The sequence below is a fragment of the Stomoxys calcitrans genome, chromosome 3 (assembly GCF_963082655.1).
Source record: "Stomoxys calcitrans chromosome 3, idStoCalc2.1, whole genome shotgun sequence".
Classification (NCBI taxonomy): Eukaryota; Metazoa; Arthropoda; class Insecta; order Diptera; family Muscidae; genus Stomoxys; species Stomoxys calcitrans.
The window spans coordinates 136472794-136491177 of NC_081554.1; positions in this window are offsets into that span (position 1 = coordinate 136472794).

Sequence of the window (18384 nt, forward strand, 5' to 3'; positions counted from 1 at the left end):
ATTTGAAAGAAGAGCACGGTGGCAATATTTTTGAGGGCCAAGTGTCTGGGGGATCACCTCACTCCCGAAAACGCCCCTTAATCAGATATCATGAGAATATCGGTATGAAATAAAGTATTTTAAGAATGGAGTACACCTTACATCCAAACTTAAATTGGTAGACCAATAAAGATCATATGGGTGTCAAGCTGGGTGGGTTGGTCAAGCGATATACTATTTTCTTAGCATGGTTTTTCACTAAAAGCTCTTAAATTGTCGAAAATTCCAAGGAAAATTTAGTACCATATAAAGTAAAAGAAGGTGCAGCGGAGCGGGCCCGGGTCAGCTATTCTTCTATAAAGGAAAAACCTTTTTTAAATCTACATTAACTTTCGTGAATAAGGCCGTAAAAGAGTCTCAACAAGTAAGAGCGTGCTAAGTTCGGCCGGGCCGAATCTTATATACCCTCCACCATTGATCGCATTTGTCGAGTTCTATGCGCGGTATCTCTTTTTAGGCAAACAAAGAATATAGAATAAGAACTGTTATGCTATTGGAGCTATTTCAAATTATAGACCGATTCGGACCATAAATAAATGTTGAACATTGTAGAAGTCGTTGTGTAATATCAGTTCATTCAGATAAGAATTGCCCCTTGTAGGGGCTCAAGAAGCAAAATCGGGAGATAGATTTATATGGGAGCTGTATCAAGCAATGATCGATTCATACCATATTAGACACGTGTGTTTAAGATCATGAGAGAAGACGTTGTACAAAAATTTTGCCAAATCGGATTAGAATTGCGCCATTTAGAGGCTCAAGAAATCAAGATCCCAGATCGGTTTATATGGCAGCTATATCAGGTTAATTATCGATTTACGCCATACTTCGCACAGTTATTGGAAGTCATAACAAAACACCTCATGCAAAATTTCAGCCAAAACGGATGAGAATTGCGCGCTCTATTGGCTCAAGAAGTGAAGACCTAAGATCGGTTTATATGACAGCTATTCCAGTTTACGAACCGATTTGAATCGTACATGGCACAGTTATTAGAAGTGATACCAAAACACCACGTGCAAAATTTCAGTTAAATCGGACGAGAATTGCGCCCTCTAGAGGCTAAAGACCCAAGATCGGTTTATATGGCAGCTATATAAAAACATGGACCGATTTAGCCCGTTTACAACACCAACCGACCTACACTAATAAAAAGTATTTGCGAAAATTTTCAAGTGGCTAGCTTTACTCCTTCCAAAGTTAGCGTGCTTTCGACAGACGGAAGGACGGACGGACATGGCTAGATCGACTTAAAATGACATGACGATCAAGAATATATATACTTTCTGGGGTCTCAGACGCATATTTCGAGGTGTTACAAACAGAATGACAAGAGTATAAAAAAACAATTAAAAGCGTGCTAAGTTCGGCCGGGCCGAATCCTATATACCCTCCACCATGGATCGCATTTGTCGAGTTCTTTTCCCGGCATCTCTTCTTAGGAAAAAAACAAAGGATATAAGAAAAGATTTGCTCTGCTATTAGTGCGATATTAGGATATGGTCCGGTTTGGACCACAATTAAATTATATTTATGTTGGAGACCTGTAAAATAGAGAGATCGATTTATATGGGCGCTGTATCGGGCTATAGCCCGATTCAGACCATAATAAACACATATGTTAAACGTACAAAATTTCTGGCAAATCGGATAAGAATTGCGACCTCTAGAGACTCAAGAAGTCAAGATCCCATATCGTTTTATATGGCAGCTATATCAGGTTATGAACCGACTTGTACTTTATTTGACATAGTTGTTGAAAGTAACAATAAAAAACGTCTTGCGAAATTTCAGCCAAATCGGATAGGAATTGCGCCCTTTAGAAGCCCAAGAAGTCAAGTTCCCAGATCTGTTTATATGACAGCTACATCAGGTTATGAACCGATTTGAACCATATTTGGCACAGTTGTTGGATATCATAACAAAACACGTGGTGCAAAATTTCATTCTAATCGGGTAAGAATTGCGCACTCTAGAGGCTCAAGAAGTCAAGACCCAAGATCGGTATACATGACAGCTATACCAGGTAATGACACGAATTGAATCATACTTAGCACAGTAATTAGAAGTGATACTAAAACACTATGTGCAAAAATTCAGTCAAATCGGATGAGAATTGCGCCCTCTAGAGGCTCAAGAAGTCAACACCCAAGATCGGTTTATATGGCAGCTATATCAGGTTATTGACCGATGTGAACAATACTTGGCACAGTTGTTGGATATCATAACAAAACACTTCGTGGAAAATTTCATCCCAATCGGGTAAGAATTGCGCACTCTAGAGGCTCAAGAAGTCAAGACCCAAGATCGGTTTATATGGCAGCTATATCAAAACATGGACCGGTATGGCCGATTTGCCATACGAACTGACCTACAATAAAAAGAAGTGTTTGTGCAAAATTTCAAGCGGCTAGCTTTACTCCTTCGGAAGTTAGCGTGCTTTCGACAGACAGACGGACGGACGGACGGACAGACGGACGGACATGGCTAGATCGACATAAAATGTCGCGACGATCAAGAATATATATACTTTATGGGGTCTCCGACGAATATTTCGAGGAGTTACAAACAGAATGACGAAATTAGTATACCCCCCATCCTATGGTGGAGGGTATAAAAATAATCTGTGCATAACATAGCAATTTTAGCCAAAATCGGCCAATAATAAGGCATATATTTTTGATGGAATGTTCACGGGCAAATATACGTTTGCATTGCACCAAAATCTGAGCACTTTTGTATGTTTTATCAAATTATGGCCACATTTTCCCATTTACGCCCATAGTGCGCCGGGTCGAAATCTGATAAAAGTGCACGCAAGATTTTATTCGAGAAATCGCTTTACATATATACTGCCATATCATATTGGGTTGCCTAAAAAGTAATTGCGGATTTTTTAAAAGAAAGTAAATGCATTTTTAATAAAACTTAGAATGAACTTAAATCAAATATATAATTGCCATTTTGTTCGATAACCTTTTGCCATCTTCCTGGCAAATTTAGTATTCCACGCTCATAAAACTTCTGGCCTTTATCTGCAAAAAACTGAACCAAGTGCGATTTTATAGCCTCATCATTGCCGAAAGTTTTACCATTTAAGGAGTTCTGCAAAGATCGAAATAAATGGTAGTCTGATGGTGCAAGGTCAGGGCTATATGGTGGATGCATCAAAAGTTTCCAGCCAAGCTCACTCGGTTTTTGGCGAGTGACCAAAGATGTGTGCGGTCTAGCGTTGTCCTGGTGGAATATGACACCTTTACGATTGACCAATTCTGATCGCTTCTCCTTGATGGCTGTATTCAATTTGTCCAATTGTTGACAGTAAACATCCGAATTAATCGTTTGGTTCCTTGGAAGCAGTTCAAAATATACCACACCCTTCCAATCCCACCAAACAGACAGCATAACCTTCTTTTGGTGGATATCAACGTTTGAAGTGGTTTGAGCTGGTTCACCATGCTTGGACCATGATCGTTTTCGACTAACGTTGTTGTAAACAATCCATTTTTCATCTCCACATTCGCTCGAAATTTGATACGGATTGTTTAATAACCTATCTGAAAACATCCGCCGTGGTTCATCAAAATTGGTACAGAGTTGGATATAGCTCCCACATTATACGTATAGGGTAGGTGTAGGGTATTACACAGTTGGCAACGCCCGACTTTTGCCTTTCCTTGCTGGTTACTTTCATTTTCCTTTAAAATGTAGTTTATGAGAAATTAACGACAGTGTCGATATTATTGATATTTATTATAAGAAATATCGAAATTATCGAGTATTGGGCTTATCTCACCTTCGTCTTCCTTGTGAACTGGCAGAATTCAGTATTCTCTGGGTTAACATAGAGACCCATAGGTCTAGCCCAGCCGCATGCCATTCGCATGATCCTTTCGGTCCTTTTACAAAGCTGGTTTCGTTCCTTACCTCTTAGAAGTATTATAATATCGTCTGAATAGCAGACGAGTTCAAATCTCTCTCATTCAGCATCCGTAATAGATTATTTATTTACTTTATGGGATCAACAATTTATCCATCTGTTCCTTAGCATATGGTTTATTCAGACACTTATGACCCAGTCTACCCGGTACTAGTCTAAGAATCTGATCGGTGTATCTGTCTGCACATTAATAAAAGCCCCTTCGATGTAAATACCTCCTGTGTGTACTTCTTAACATCGAAGGATTCTTCTATTTACGTTTTCATCAAAAACCTCAACATGTCCGCCGTGGTCTATGCTCTCACTCTCATGTCGTCTACTAACGTTTCAGTTTGGACATGGGTTTTGGAAGAAACTTGTTCATATTGTCTGTGTCAGTAACGCTATCGACCTGTTCGCAGAAAATCTTCCTGGAGGCACGCTTTCCGCTCTGATAAACTTTCCGCTTTTTTTGCTCTGTAATAAAGTCTGCTGACCTCTTTCCCAATATTGCGAATCTTCCCGGTGGAAGGCAGATAAAGTGATGGCAGGTATGCTCCACCGTCTCTCTGTATCATCCGATGTTGACAACTCTGGGGAAAATACAAATTTTAATTGTTTATGACAAATAACGCAGCTCCTCGTCCGAGTACCTGTGTTAGCATAGAGTAATTGGTAGTTGATATGGTTCAGTCCAGAAACATTGTTCCGGGTCGTCTATGACTCCCGAATTAAGGCAATATGAATCTTGCCATTGATGACCTCAATCATTGGTCCTCCAGTAAATGGGCTTCATGGTAGTGTGTGCTGGTCCCATCAACGGCTATTTGTTCATGTAGCTGCATTCCATCCTTGCGTTGCCTGGTTTTTTATAATTTGTATGGGTGGACCTTCTTTTGACATGTCCGAAAATCCGCAGGTTATCCAGATTCTCCTTTTGGGACTGATGATCTGATGAAATCCTATCATATACGCTGCCGATATAGAAGATTGCATTCGACAACTCATCTCTGTTGTGCTCCCTTGCAACTCTGGTGGCTCCTTTCCTTTTTCAGCGGCCATCCTCCCCTTCCGTCATGGTTATAACGTTCTATTGGAAGTCACGATACTCCATAAAGAAGGTATCGAACACGGCCACCTCCTTCGTTCCTTTTCCGATTTTGTCTTCATTTGAAGGACACTAACTGGCGTTTCAATTGCGGGAGGGGAGCTTTTCTTTTCAGTATTTTAACAGTGTTACGCCTTTCGGGAGATCTGATTCTATTACCAGCAGCCGTGGAAGTGCCACCCACACCTATAAGAGTGGCGGACAACAGACTACGGTCCGATGCCACCATCGCAGTTATTGGGTCTTTGGAGTCCATTTTGAGCCCACTTCAGAAAGGCTTGAACATTTTTCGTAATATGTAGCTATTCCGAGATACAGATATTTTTCTTCGAGGAGCGTAATGAAAACACGTCCGTTCCACTCAACAGTTATCTTCTTTTTGAGGGTGATTTTTAGTATTTGGAGCTCACAACAAGCCGATTACTGGCTTTGGTGTATATCTATAGTTGCATGGGGCGGATTAATATCCGCACCCTCTTTTCAACCTAACCTACATTTTAAGATATCAACTTTATTTCAAAGTTTTGGCTTTCAATATCCGTGTCAAGTATGATAGGTTAGGTTAAGGTTAGTTTAAGTGGCAGTCTGCCATCAGACTCACATATACGTTTTCGTCCATTGTGATACCACAAGCACCGAAGAAGGACGATGCCATCTAGTTCCTACCATTGAACCATCCAGATCGGTTTAAAAAGCCCAATAACTTGCGAATGTTCACATCCGCTAAATCAGACAGGTTCTCAAAGAAATGAGAACCTAAAGTGGAACTCCTTCTGACTGCTAGTGCAGGACAAACACACAGAAGGTGTTCTATAGTCACTTCATCTTCGATGTCCTCACGGTTCTACAAAAGTCGTTGCTGGAAATCTTCAGTCTTTTAGCATGTTTTCCGATTAAACAGTGAACTGTCATGACGGACTTAATGACTGAAACGTCTGTTCTAGCCAATGACAGCAAAGCAATAGACCTCTTTAAGTCTAGATTAGGCCAAATTATTTTGGAATGCCCTTGATGACCTCAATCAATCCCCTCTTTGTGACCATCTATCATTCGGTGTCCTTCGGGCCTGGTCATTAAAACTTAGCTTACATGTCGCTAGAGGCATAACCACAGATTCCAGTATCCCTGAAATGGGTAGGGTAGTTCCTTGTCCCGCAAGCTCGTCTGCTTTACAATTTTCTGGGATATCCCTGTGGCCCGGCACCCAGAAGAGGTGAATTTTGAACTATTCAGCCATCTCGTTGAGAGATCTCCGACAGTCGAGGGCGGTTTTTGTGTTCAGAAATACATTCTCCCGGGGTATAATGGCTGCCTAACTGTCTGAGAAGATATTTATGCCAATTGTCGTAATAACATTAAATCTTAGCCATTCCCCCATTTGTTTAATTGGAAGGATCTCCGCTTGATACACACTGCAGTGGTCGGATAACCTTTTCGATATGACAAGTTCTAGATCTTTAGAGGAGTGTACTCTCTACTCTCTAAACTCCACCTGGTCGTTTAGTTTGGACCCATCCGTATAGAAGTCTATGTAACTTCAGCTACCAGTGATATCGTAGTTCCAATCGGTTCTATCAGGAATACTGGAACAGTAATTTTTATCAAAAGCGGCTCCACATCGCCTGGAACATCGGATATTGTATTAATGATAACACAGTGTCCGTAGCCGCCACATGGCTAAAAAGAAAGCTCCCTTAGCTTCACGGCAGTGGTCGCTGCAATTTGTCCAGCTACAATGTCCAGGGGCATTAGATGTAGGATTAAATTCAGTGCATCAGATGGTGTCGTCCTCAGGATGTGATATACAAACAAGCCATCCTTTGGATCTGGTTGGTTGGATCCGGTACTTTTGCCAATGGCTCTCTTGCAGGTGTATAGGGTCAGAGTTGCCTTTCTTGACCTTTCCAAAAAGTTGAACTTGTTCCTGTCCAGCAAAACACCCATGTATTTTGCTCTTTCTGTAAATGGAACATACTCTTCTCTCAAGGAGACAGGTGCCATTTTAGTTTTTTTTTTTCAATAAAACAAAAGCGGTTGTGGATATTAATGAAATTCTTTATTTCTTTGAAAGTATGTTCGTTGCTATTATGCTTGGAACTCGATTTCCTTTCCATGTCCACCACCGGCACGCTTGCAGAGTTCCAGATACTAAACAAAATTTTCGACGGTTTGCGAGTATAAATCGGCCGATACCGCTGCAATTTCGCGTTCGTATCATGCAAGTGGGGTCAAAAATATTCTGATATCATTGATCATAATGGAAGAAGTACGACCCAATTACGCCGCCGGCCCATAAACCGCACCAAACCGTAATTTTTTCGGGCCCAAAACGGGCCGAATCTTGAGCACCAACCACCATGGGTTCTGCTAAAAATTTATACAAAATAAATTGAGTTGAAGGTCATAATTTTATTCTACAACCAAACTTCTGTCAAACCTGCAAAAATTAAAGCTTCTAGGAACCGAAGAAGGATGATCGAGCGACCGGTTTAAATGGGAGCAATATCAGGTTATATACTGATTTGGACCTTATATGGCACAGTTACTGGAAGTCTCAACAGAACCCTGCATCTAAAATTTTAACCACATCGGACAAAAATTGCTGCTTTTAAGGGTTCAAGAAGTCAAATCGGGAGACCGATTTAGACCGTACATAGATGTTGAAAGTCATAACACAAGTCTACGTGAAAAATTTTAGCAAAATCGGAACACCTTAAAATTATTTTTCTTAAGTAAAAAATTTTAATGAATTTTTTTTCTTAACAAATTTTAAAGAAAATTTTTCTAAACACAAAATTTCAACGCAATATTTTTAAAGAAAAAACTTCTTCACATTTTTTCCTATGGACAAAATTAGAAAATTTCAGCGTAACATTTTCTTCAGCCTGGGCCCGATCCCCTCGAAATTATTTTTATAAGGACAAAATTTCATTTCTATATTTCCTAAAGACAAAATTTTTAAAGATTATATTTTAAAGATTTTTTTCTAAGGACTATATGTGAAAGACAGTGAAAAGTTTTCTAAAGTCAAACTTTTATTCCACCTACCTCGAATTTTTTTTAACAGAATCACGATTTTGAGATAAGTCAAAGAGATTCTAATAATTATTAAATTCAACAAAGAGGCGGCGTAAAGGGTCATTGTTTACATAGTTCGATGTAAAATAACTTAATTGAAGCAGCTGATAGTTACGGAATGGTCTAAAAGGAATATTTATATAAATTTTATTTAAAATTAAATCGGGGATTATTTTGCCTGGCATCATATAATTAAGTTTTATCTGAATTCATACGACGGAAGAGCCCGAGGATCCCAGCCATGCCCTCTGAGGCAAGATAAAAGAAATTGTTTTGGAACTGACTCAATCGCATTTGATGAATAGAATAGGCCAGATCCCATAAAATGGGCCCATATTTTAAGGTACTACGCACAAATGTAATATATAACTTGTATCTATCTTCTTGAGCCGAAAGAAAGACATATATTTACATTTCAAAATGTTTAGTTCCAAAAAGTTAGTATTGCACCATTTATAAAACTCGTTGAGATCAGATTGCAATATACATTGGCAAACCATCCTCATTAAAAGAATAGAAAATTTTTACATCATCTGCATACATTAGAACCTTACACTGAAGTATTGCATTAAGAAGATCATTTAAAAGCAATGTAAATTGGCTACCTTGAGGGACACCAGCCGTCACATTAATATTATTAGAAATAACATTTCCTATTTTCACCATTCAAGCTCTGCCCATTAGGTAGGATTTTATTCAGTTCAAGAAAGTGTTGGAAAACCCCATAAGATACAACTTCAATAACAATAATTCATGATTAACCTTATTACAAGCTTATCTGAAGTTCGTATAAATACAATCCGTCTGTTGGCACCATCTTTTCAAATAATTTTGGAATTGTGTTCAGTTTAGCAATTCCTATTATCAGTCCTATTATCCGATTTAAATAAAGGAACAATAAAATATTTTTTCCAAATTAGTGGTAAATAGCCAGTATCCAGGGACTTATTCAACATTATAGAGAGAGGAAGAGCAAAATTTTCTGCACAGTATTTAAAAATACATGACGGGACTCAATCCGCATTTCAGATTGCGTAACACTGTTGTAACATCTAATAATAGAACAGTAATAGTCGAAAATTCCGTAATAGCATAGGGATAGTGGTGTGTAGAATAATATACTTTGTCAGAATAGGTTGTTTTAAGAAATTGAGGCAAATATATTAGAAATTCCAGTGTCATCATCTGCAACATCTTTTCCGAGATGTAACCTCTTTTTATACCCTCCACCATAAGATGGGGGGTATACTAATTTCGTCATTCTGTTTGTAACTACTCGAAATATTCGTCTGAGACCCCATAAAGTATATATATTCTTGATCGTCGTGACATTTTATGTCGATCTAGCCATGTCCGTCCTTCTGTCCGTCCGTCCGTCCGTCCGTCCGTCCGTCCGTCCGTCCGTCTGTCTGTCGAAAGCACGCTAACTTCCGAAGGAGTTAAGCTAGCCACTTGAAATTTTGCACAAATACTTCTTATTAGTGTAGGTCGGTTGGTATTGTAAATGGGCCATATCGGTCCATGTTTTGATATAGCTGCCATATAAACCGATCTTGGGTCTTGACTTCTTGAGCCTCTAGAGTGCGCAATTCTTATCCGATTGGGATGAAATTTTGCACGACTTGTTTTGTTATGATATCCAACAACTGTGCCAAGTATGGTTTAAATCGGACCATAACCTGATATAGCTGCCATATAAACCGATCTTGGGTCTTGACTTCTTCAGCCTCTAGAGTGCGCAATTCTTATCCGATTGGGATGAAATTTTGCACGACTTGTTTTGTTATGATATCCAACAACTGTGCCAAGTATGGTTTAAATCGGACCATAACCTGATATAGCTGCCATATAAACCGATCTTGGGTCTTGACTTCTTCAGCCTCTAGAGTGCGCAATTCTTATCCGATTGGGATGAAATTTTGCACGACTTGTTTTGTTATGATATCCAACAACTGTGCCAAGTATGGTTTAAATCGGACCATAACCTGATATAGCTGCCATATAAACCGATCTGGGGTCTTGACTTCTTGAGCCTCTAGAGTGCGCAATTCTTATCCTATTGGAATGAAATTTTGCACGACGTGTTTTGTTATGATATCCAACAACTGTGCCAAGTATGGTTCAAATCGGTCCATAACCTTATTTAGCTGTCATATAAACCGATCTTGGGTCTTGACTTCTTGAGCCTCTAGAGGGCGCAATTCTTATCCAATTTGAATGAATTTTGGCACGTAGTATTTTGTTATGATATCCAACAACTGTGCCAAGTATGGTTCAAATCGGTCCATAACCTGATATAGCTGCCATATAAACCGATCTTGGGTCTTGACTTCTTGAGCCTCTAGAGTGCGCAATTCTTATCCGATTGGAATGAAATTTTGCACGACGTGTTTTGTTATGATATCCAACAACTGTGCCAAGTATGGTTCAAATCGGTCCATAACCTTATTTAGCTGTCATATAAACCGATCTTGGGTCTTGACTTCTTCAGCCTCTAGAGTGCGCAATTCTTATCCGATTGGAATGAAATTTTGCACGACGTGGTTTGTTATGATATCCAACAACTGTGCCAAGTATGGTTTACATCGGTCCATAACCTGATATAGCTGCCATATAAACCGATCTTGGGTCTTGATTTCTTGAGCCACTAGAGTGCGCAATTCTTATCCGATTGGTATGAAATTTTGCACGACGTGTTTTGTTACGATATCCAACAATTGTGTAAAGTATGGTTCAAATCGGTTTATAACCTTATACAGCTGTCATATAAACCGATCTCGGGTCTTGACTTCTTGAGCCTCTAGAGGGCGCAATTCTTATCCAATTTGAATGAATTTTGGCACGTAGTATTTTGTTATGATATCCAACAACTGTGCCAAATATGGTTCAAATCGGTTCATAACCTGATATAGCTGTCATATAAACAGATCTGGGGACTTGACTTCTTGAGCTTCTAGAGGGCTCAATTTCTATCCGATTTGGCTGTAATTTCGCAAGACGTTTTTTATTGTTACTTTTAACAACTATGTCAAATAAAGTACAAGTCGGTTCATAACCTGATATAGCTGCCATATAAACCGATCTGGGATCTTGACATCTTGAGCCTCTAGAGGTCGCAATTATTATCCGATTTGCCCGAAATTTTGTACGACGGATTCTCTCATGACCATTAACATACGTGTTTATTATGGTCTGAATCGGTCTATAGGCCGATACAGCTCCCACAGCTCTTGAGCCCACAAAGGGCGCAATTCTTATTCGAATTGGCTGACATTTTACACAGGTCTCCAACATATAATTTAATTGTGGTAAAAACCGGACCATATCTTGATATCGCTCTAATAGCAGAGCAAATCTTTTCTTATATCCTTTTTTTGCCTAAGAAGAGATGCCGGGAAAAGAACTCGACAAATGCGATCCATGGTGGAGGGTATATAAGATTCGGCCCGGCCGAACTTAGCACGCTTTTACTTGTTATATATAGCCATTCTCGATATATAGCCATGGTATAGATTTTTATTCAACATAGTATATTCAGATCTTATGACGGAGTACGTATGCGTTTTTCGGCATATTTAAACCTAAAGACCTTAATCTTCTAAATAGCGCTAATCTGGCTATTATTGTAATATACGTAATTGTATTGCCTTCGGAAATTTCAGCAGCAAAACGGGCACCAAATACCGTTTTCTTCGGTACGACAACACGTACATTTGGACTTGGAGTGCTTGGAACATTTGGAGATTTCGGCGAGTTTAAGGCCAAAAAAATTTGATTCGTGGCTGATGGAAATTCAGTGGTTAATTTGTTGACATCGGTAGTTTTTAAGGTGGATGAACTTGTAGAGGAAGTATCCAGAACAGTGATTTTCGGTACAGGTGGGACATTTATTTCGTCGTTTACCGGGCAGCAATATTGGACGGTTTCTTTCTTGTACGTAAAGAATCAGAAGGAGATTGAAAAGGAAGCACAATCGAACATTGCTTTATATTTGTTGAATTTTTCCATGACTGAATTAAGATCAAGGGATATTTTGTTAAATTCTAAACGTGTAGTTGTCTCTTAGATTGTCTGCAGTTCGAGCGGCTAATTCTAATTCGTGATAAGAGTCAAGACAAAGCCAGCAGAATATCATAGATTGTACAGACAAGTTTTTGCAGCTAACCTTTGAGCAGCTCATTTTAACAAATTTGTTATTTTGCCTGCAGGGTTCTTGAATTTAAGATGATTTGTTGTAAAAATTATACCACACTAAGTGAAAATATTTAAAAAGAGCTTTACCTCGTTTACAACCAACTTCAACACAATGTAAAATACAAAGCTTTTATGTAGGAGGAAGAACCATTATGTTAAGAATAACAGCCAATATACGAAGTGGTGCTTAATGTAATGTTCGTTGACAAGCATCGATCAAAGCTTTTTATGACACATAGTTTTGTATTGGTTTGTTACGAACAAAGCACAAAATGTAAAAGGTAAAAACCAATCAAACACAAAAGTTCTTTGTTTTGTTTCTCAAAAAAAAAAAAAAAAAAAAAAAAAAAAACAAGCAAAAGCGTGCTAAGTTCGGCCGGGCCGAATCTTATATAGCCTCCACCATGGATCGCATTTGTCGAGTTGTTTTCCCGGCATCTCTTCTTAGGCAAAAAAGGATATAAGAAAAGAGTTGCTCTGCTATTAAAACGATATCAAGATATGGTCCGGTTCGGACCACAATTAAATTATATGTTGGAGACCTGTGTAAAATTTCAGCCAATTCGTATAAGAATTGCGCCCATTGGGGCTCACGAAGTAAAATAGAGAGAACGATTTATATGGGATCTGTACCGGGCTATAGACCGATTCAGAACATAATAAACACGTTTGATGATGGTCATGAGAGGATCCGTCGTACAAAATTTCAGGCATATCGGATAATAATTGCGACCTCTAGGGGTCAAGAAGTCAAGATCCCAGATCGGTTTATATGGCAGCTATATCAGGTTATGAACCGACTTGAATCTTATTTGACACAGTTATTGAAAGTAAAAATAAAATACGTCAAAATTTCAGCCAAATCGGATAGGAATTGCGGCCTCTAGAAGCTCAAGAAGTCAAATCCCCAGATCTGTTTATATGACAGCTATATCAGGTAATGGACCGATTTCAACCATACTTGGTACAGTTGTTGGATATCATGACGAAATACTTCGCGCAAAAACTCATTCAAATCGGATAAGGATTGTGCCCTCTAGAGGCTCAAGAATTCAAGACCCAAGATCGGTTTATATGGCAGCTATATCAGGTTATGAACCGATTTAAACCAAACTTGGCACAGTTGTTGGGTATCATAACAAAACATGTCGTGCAAAATTTCATTTCAATCGGATAAGAATTGCGCCCTCTAGAGGCTCAAGAAGTCAAGACCCAAGATCGGTTTATATGGCAGCTATATCAGGTTATAGACCGATTTGAACCATACTAGGCACAGTTATTGGATATAATAACAAAACATGTCGTGCAAAATTTCATTTCAATCGGACAAGAATTGCGCACTCTAGAGGCTCAAGAAGTCAAGACCCAAGATCGGTTTATATGGCAGCAATATCAGGTTATGGACCGATTTGAACCATACTTAGCACAGTTGTTGGATATCATAACAAAACACGTCGTGCAAAATTTCATTCTGATCGGATAAGAATTGCGCACGCTAGAGGCTCAAGAAGTCAAAACCCTAGATGGGTTTATATGGCAGCTATATCAAAACATGGACCGATATGGCCCATTTACAATACCAACCGACCTACACTAATAAGAAGTATTTGTACAAAATTTCAAGCGGATAGCTTTACTCCTTCGGAAGTTAGCGTGCTTTCGACAGACAGACGGACGGACGGACGGACAGACGGACGAACATGGCTAGATCGACATAAAATGTCGCGACGATCAAGAATATATATACTTTATGGGGTCTCAGACCCCCCATCTTATGGTGGAAGGTATAAAAACAACTTAACAGCGCCGAACCACAAAGAAGTTTATAGTCACTTCAATGTACAAACACATGCAGGTTCAACTTATTTAGATTTTTGTTGCGCAATTTATCTTTTAATGCGAATATCGTTTTTAAGGACCGAATGAAAAACACGTCCGTACGGTATGGGCTCTGTTCCGCAAATAAAGCCAAAATTTCAATACAATGTATTGCGCTTGCTCGCAGCATTTTGCGACACTACATACTTAAAGTTTTTTTATACCCTCCACCATACGATGGGAGGTATACTAATTTCGTCATTCTGTTTGTAACTACTCGAAATATTCGTCTGAGACCCCATAAAGTATATATATTCTTTATCGTCGCGACAATTTATGTCGATCTAGCCATGTCCGTCCGTCTGTCCGTCGAAAGCACGCTAACTTACGAAGGAGTAGAGCTAGCTACTTGAAATTTTGCACAAATACTTCTTATTAGTGTAGGTCGGTTGGTATTGTAAATGGGCCATATCGGTCCATGTTTTGATATAGCTGCCATAGAAACCGATCTTGGGTCTTGATTTCTTGAGCCTCTAGAGGGTGCAATTCTTATCCGATTGGAATGAAATTTTGCACGACGTGTTTGTTATGATATCCAACAACTTTGCTAAGTATGGTTCAAATCGGTCCATAACCTGATATAGCAGTCATACAAACCGATCTTGGGACTTGATTTCTTGAGCTTCTAGAGGGCGCAATTCTTATACGATTGGAATGAGTTTTTGCACGAAGTATTTTGTTATGATATCCAACAACTGTGCCAAGTATGGTTCAAATCGGTTCAAAACCTGATATAGCTGCCATATAAACCGATCTGGGATCTTGACTTCTTGAGGCTCTAGAGGTCGCAAGTATTATTCGATTTGACTGAAATTTTGTACGACGGATCCTCTCATGACCATCAACATACGTGTATATTATGGTCTGAATCGGTCTATAGCACGATACAGCTCCCATATAAATCGATCTCTCTATTTTACTTCTTGAGCCCCCAAAGGGCGCAATTCTTATTCGAATTGGCTGACATTTTACACAGGTCTCCAACATATAATTTAAGTGTGGTCTAAACCGGACCATATCTTGATATCGCTCTAATAGCAGAGCAAATCTTTTCTTATATTTTTTTTTGCCTAAGAAGAGATGTCGGGAAAAGAACTTGACAAATGCGATCCATGGTGGAGGGTATATAAGATTCGGCCGAACTTTGCACGCTTCTACTTGTTTTTATTATGCTTCTCTGTCTCGAATAGAAACAAAAAGTTATAGTCTGAGTCGGACCATAAATGAATTGAATGCTAAACATTGTAAACGCCATTGTGTAATATTTCAGTCCATTCAGATAAGAATTGCGCCTTGTTTATATGGTAGCTGTATCAAATTATAGAGCGATTTTGGACATATTGGACACGTATGTTGAAGGTCATGGGAGAAGTCGTTGTACAAAATTTCACTCAAATCGGACAAGAATTGCACCCTCTAAAGGCTCAAGAAGTTAAGATCGGTTTATATGGCAGCTATATAAAAACATGGACCAATTTGGCCCAATTACAATCCCAATCGACCTACTCTAATAAAAAGTATTTGTGCAAAATTTTAAGAGCCTAGCTTTACTCCTTCGAAAGTTAGCGGGCTTTCGGAAGGTAGACGGACGGACAGACATGGCTAGATCGATTTTAAGTGACATGACGATCAAGAATATATATATATACTTTATGGGGTCTCAGACGCATATTTTGAGTTGTTAAAAACAGAATGACGAAATTAGTATGCCCTTATCCTATGGTGGAAGGTATAAAAATTGCCGACTTATATCAAGTGAAAAATTGTTTTTAAATAGTTTCGGTCTTCCAATTTACGCCAATCCAAATTTCATTAGGATACCTCTTTCCTAGCTCGAGCTGGAAATTTTCTAAGACAGCTCCATTCTGGGGTATTTTTCTACCCATTTGATAATTGAAGTTTTTTTAATACCGAATTATCCAGATTAATTAACATATTAATTACTTCAAATCAAACTATTTCGTATCTCCTTGGAATTTCATAATTCACAATACAGTATTTAAAGTAATTGATACGCAGCTCTTAGTGTGTTAGGATCGTAATCTGTCAGGCAATAGCAATTGATTCCAATTGAAATTTATGAGTTCTATAAGCTTTGACGGTAGATGAGGACACAGTGAAATACTTTTAAAAAATTTTAAATTTACTGTTCGAATTACTCATGTTCTTCCAAAAAAATCTTTTTACAATGAAAAGAACTTAATACCCACCTTAAGGAAATGTGTTAAAATAAAATTAGTCTGCACTTTTTTCTATGAGAACAAGTTTTATAATTCACTTGCGGTTGTCGCTAGGATATTTGACACCAATTATTTATTTATTTCATCTACCGAAAAAAATTAGTGGGCCAAGAAAGAAAAAAGTTTACAACTGCAATGACGTGGAAATCTCCTCGTATTTCTGATTTGTAGTTCTACCACCTTTTCTTATTTTATTTCCAATTATAGCCATATACGGCAATAGTTGGATGCAACTTTTACCGGACATCTTTGCTTTCAAAATCGGATTTTCGATCGATTTTAACAAAGGGAGGGGAACAAGGTTAATTAATGAAGGTGGCCTCACGCGAACAGCTAAAAATAGCCAGCTAATTTGACGGTATTAAGATGTCAGTTCTGTGTTTACATTCACAGCTACCCGCTTTTTTGCACGTTCAACAACAATAACCTGTTGAAATCATAAAACTAGTTTGAGAGCAAAATAGAATGAACACAAATAAAGTACTGAAGCTGATTCGCCAAGACAATCACTATAAAACTAAGATATTCGACATATATATATATATATTCTCCCAATTTTGACTTATACTGGAATTGTTTGATTATTTGTTAACTGATTCTCACGAAATAACGCTCAAAGTTTTCCCTTATGGCTCTTCTGATCACTGGTGAGTTTCATACAATTCGGTTTAGATAGTTCCCATATATATATGTCTCTCGATTTTCACTTTTAGGGCCTTTGCAAACACACTTATCAACCGACCTCTTGCTCAACGATTTCCTTTATGACTCCTACAATATGTATGGATTTTGGTCAGAATTCTACATTTCAAATTAAAGCAAATTCAAAAGGTCGGCATTGCCCATCTTTAGTCCATCCATACTTCTTGCTCGTGGGGTTCTGGGGGTCTCTGTGGAGGGCCTCGGGCCCGAGCCCACCACAAAATGATTTTGTATAAAGAAAAAATTTAAATTAAATTTATTTTAATCAACCAACAGTAACAATTTTTTAAATGATAAACCTTTATATTTATTATATTCTAGAATGATACTATTTTGCTGAAGCCAGGGCCGTCTTAAAATTATTTATCTTTAGGAAAAAATTGTAATGAAATTCTTAGAAAAAAAATTAATGATATTTGATGTTGATGGAATTATTCTCAAGACAAAATTTCAGCATAATATTCTCTTATGACAAAACATCAGCACGTCCCGGACCCCTCGAAATTATTTTTTAAAGACAAAACTCTTTAAAATTTTTCTTAAGATAACTTTTTATGCATTTTTTAAATACTTAATATCAGCGAAAAACTATCTAAAGACAATCTAACCTCGAGAATATTTTAAAAGCCAAAATTTCAGTAAAATTTTGCGACACTACATTTCCCATAAACAATTTTATAGTCTAGTTTTTATGCTTATCTTTTCCAAACAAAATTTTTTCTGTCGACAAATTTCAATAAATATTTTGAACGACAAAATCATGCGTATTGAGTTAACGCCTGACCCTCGATTCCATTGACCCATTGTGATGAAATTTTATTTACTCATAATAACTAAGAGAAATTATATTGACGTTGCAAGGATGCTTACTGTCACCATTACTATTCTCTCTTTATATCAATGACCTGTATGAATACCTTGAAGGCGGAATTTTTGTCGAAAATTTGAACCTACGGCTCCTACTATACGCTGATGACATTGTGTTGCTAGCAGACGACGTCCATGTATTACAGAATATGATACACAACCTAGAAATATACTGTAATACCTGGAACCTGGAAGTGAACCTATCAAAATCGGAAATTATGGTTTTCAGGAATGGAGGCAGACTAGCCAAACACGAAAAATGGAAATTTAATGGAAACGTAATTAAAATTACAAATGAATATAAATATTTAGGGGTAATATTCACACCAAAGATGACATTTACTAAACATATCCAAAAT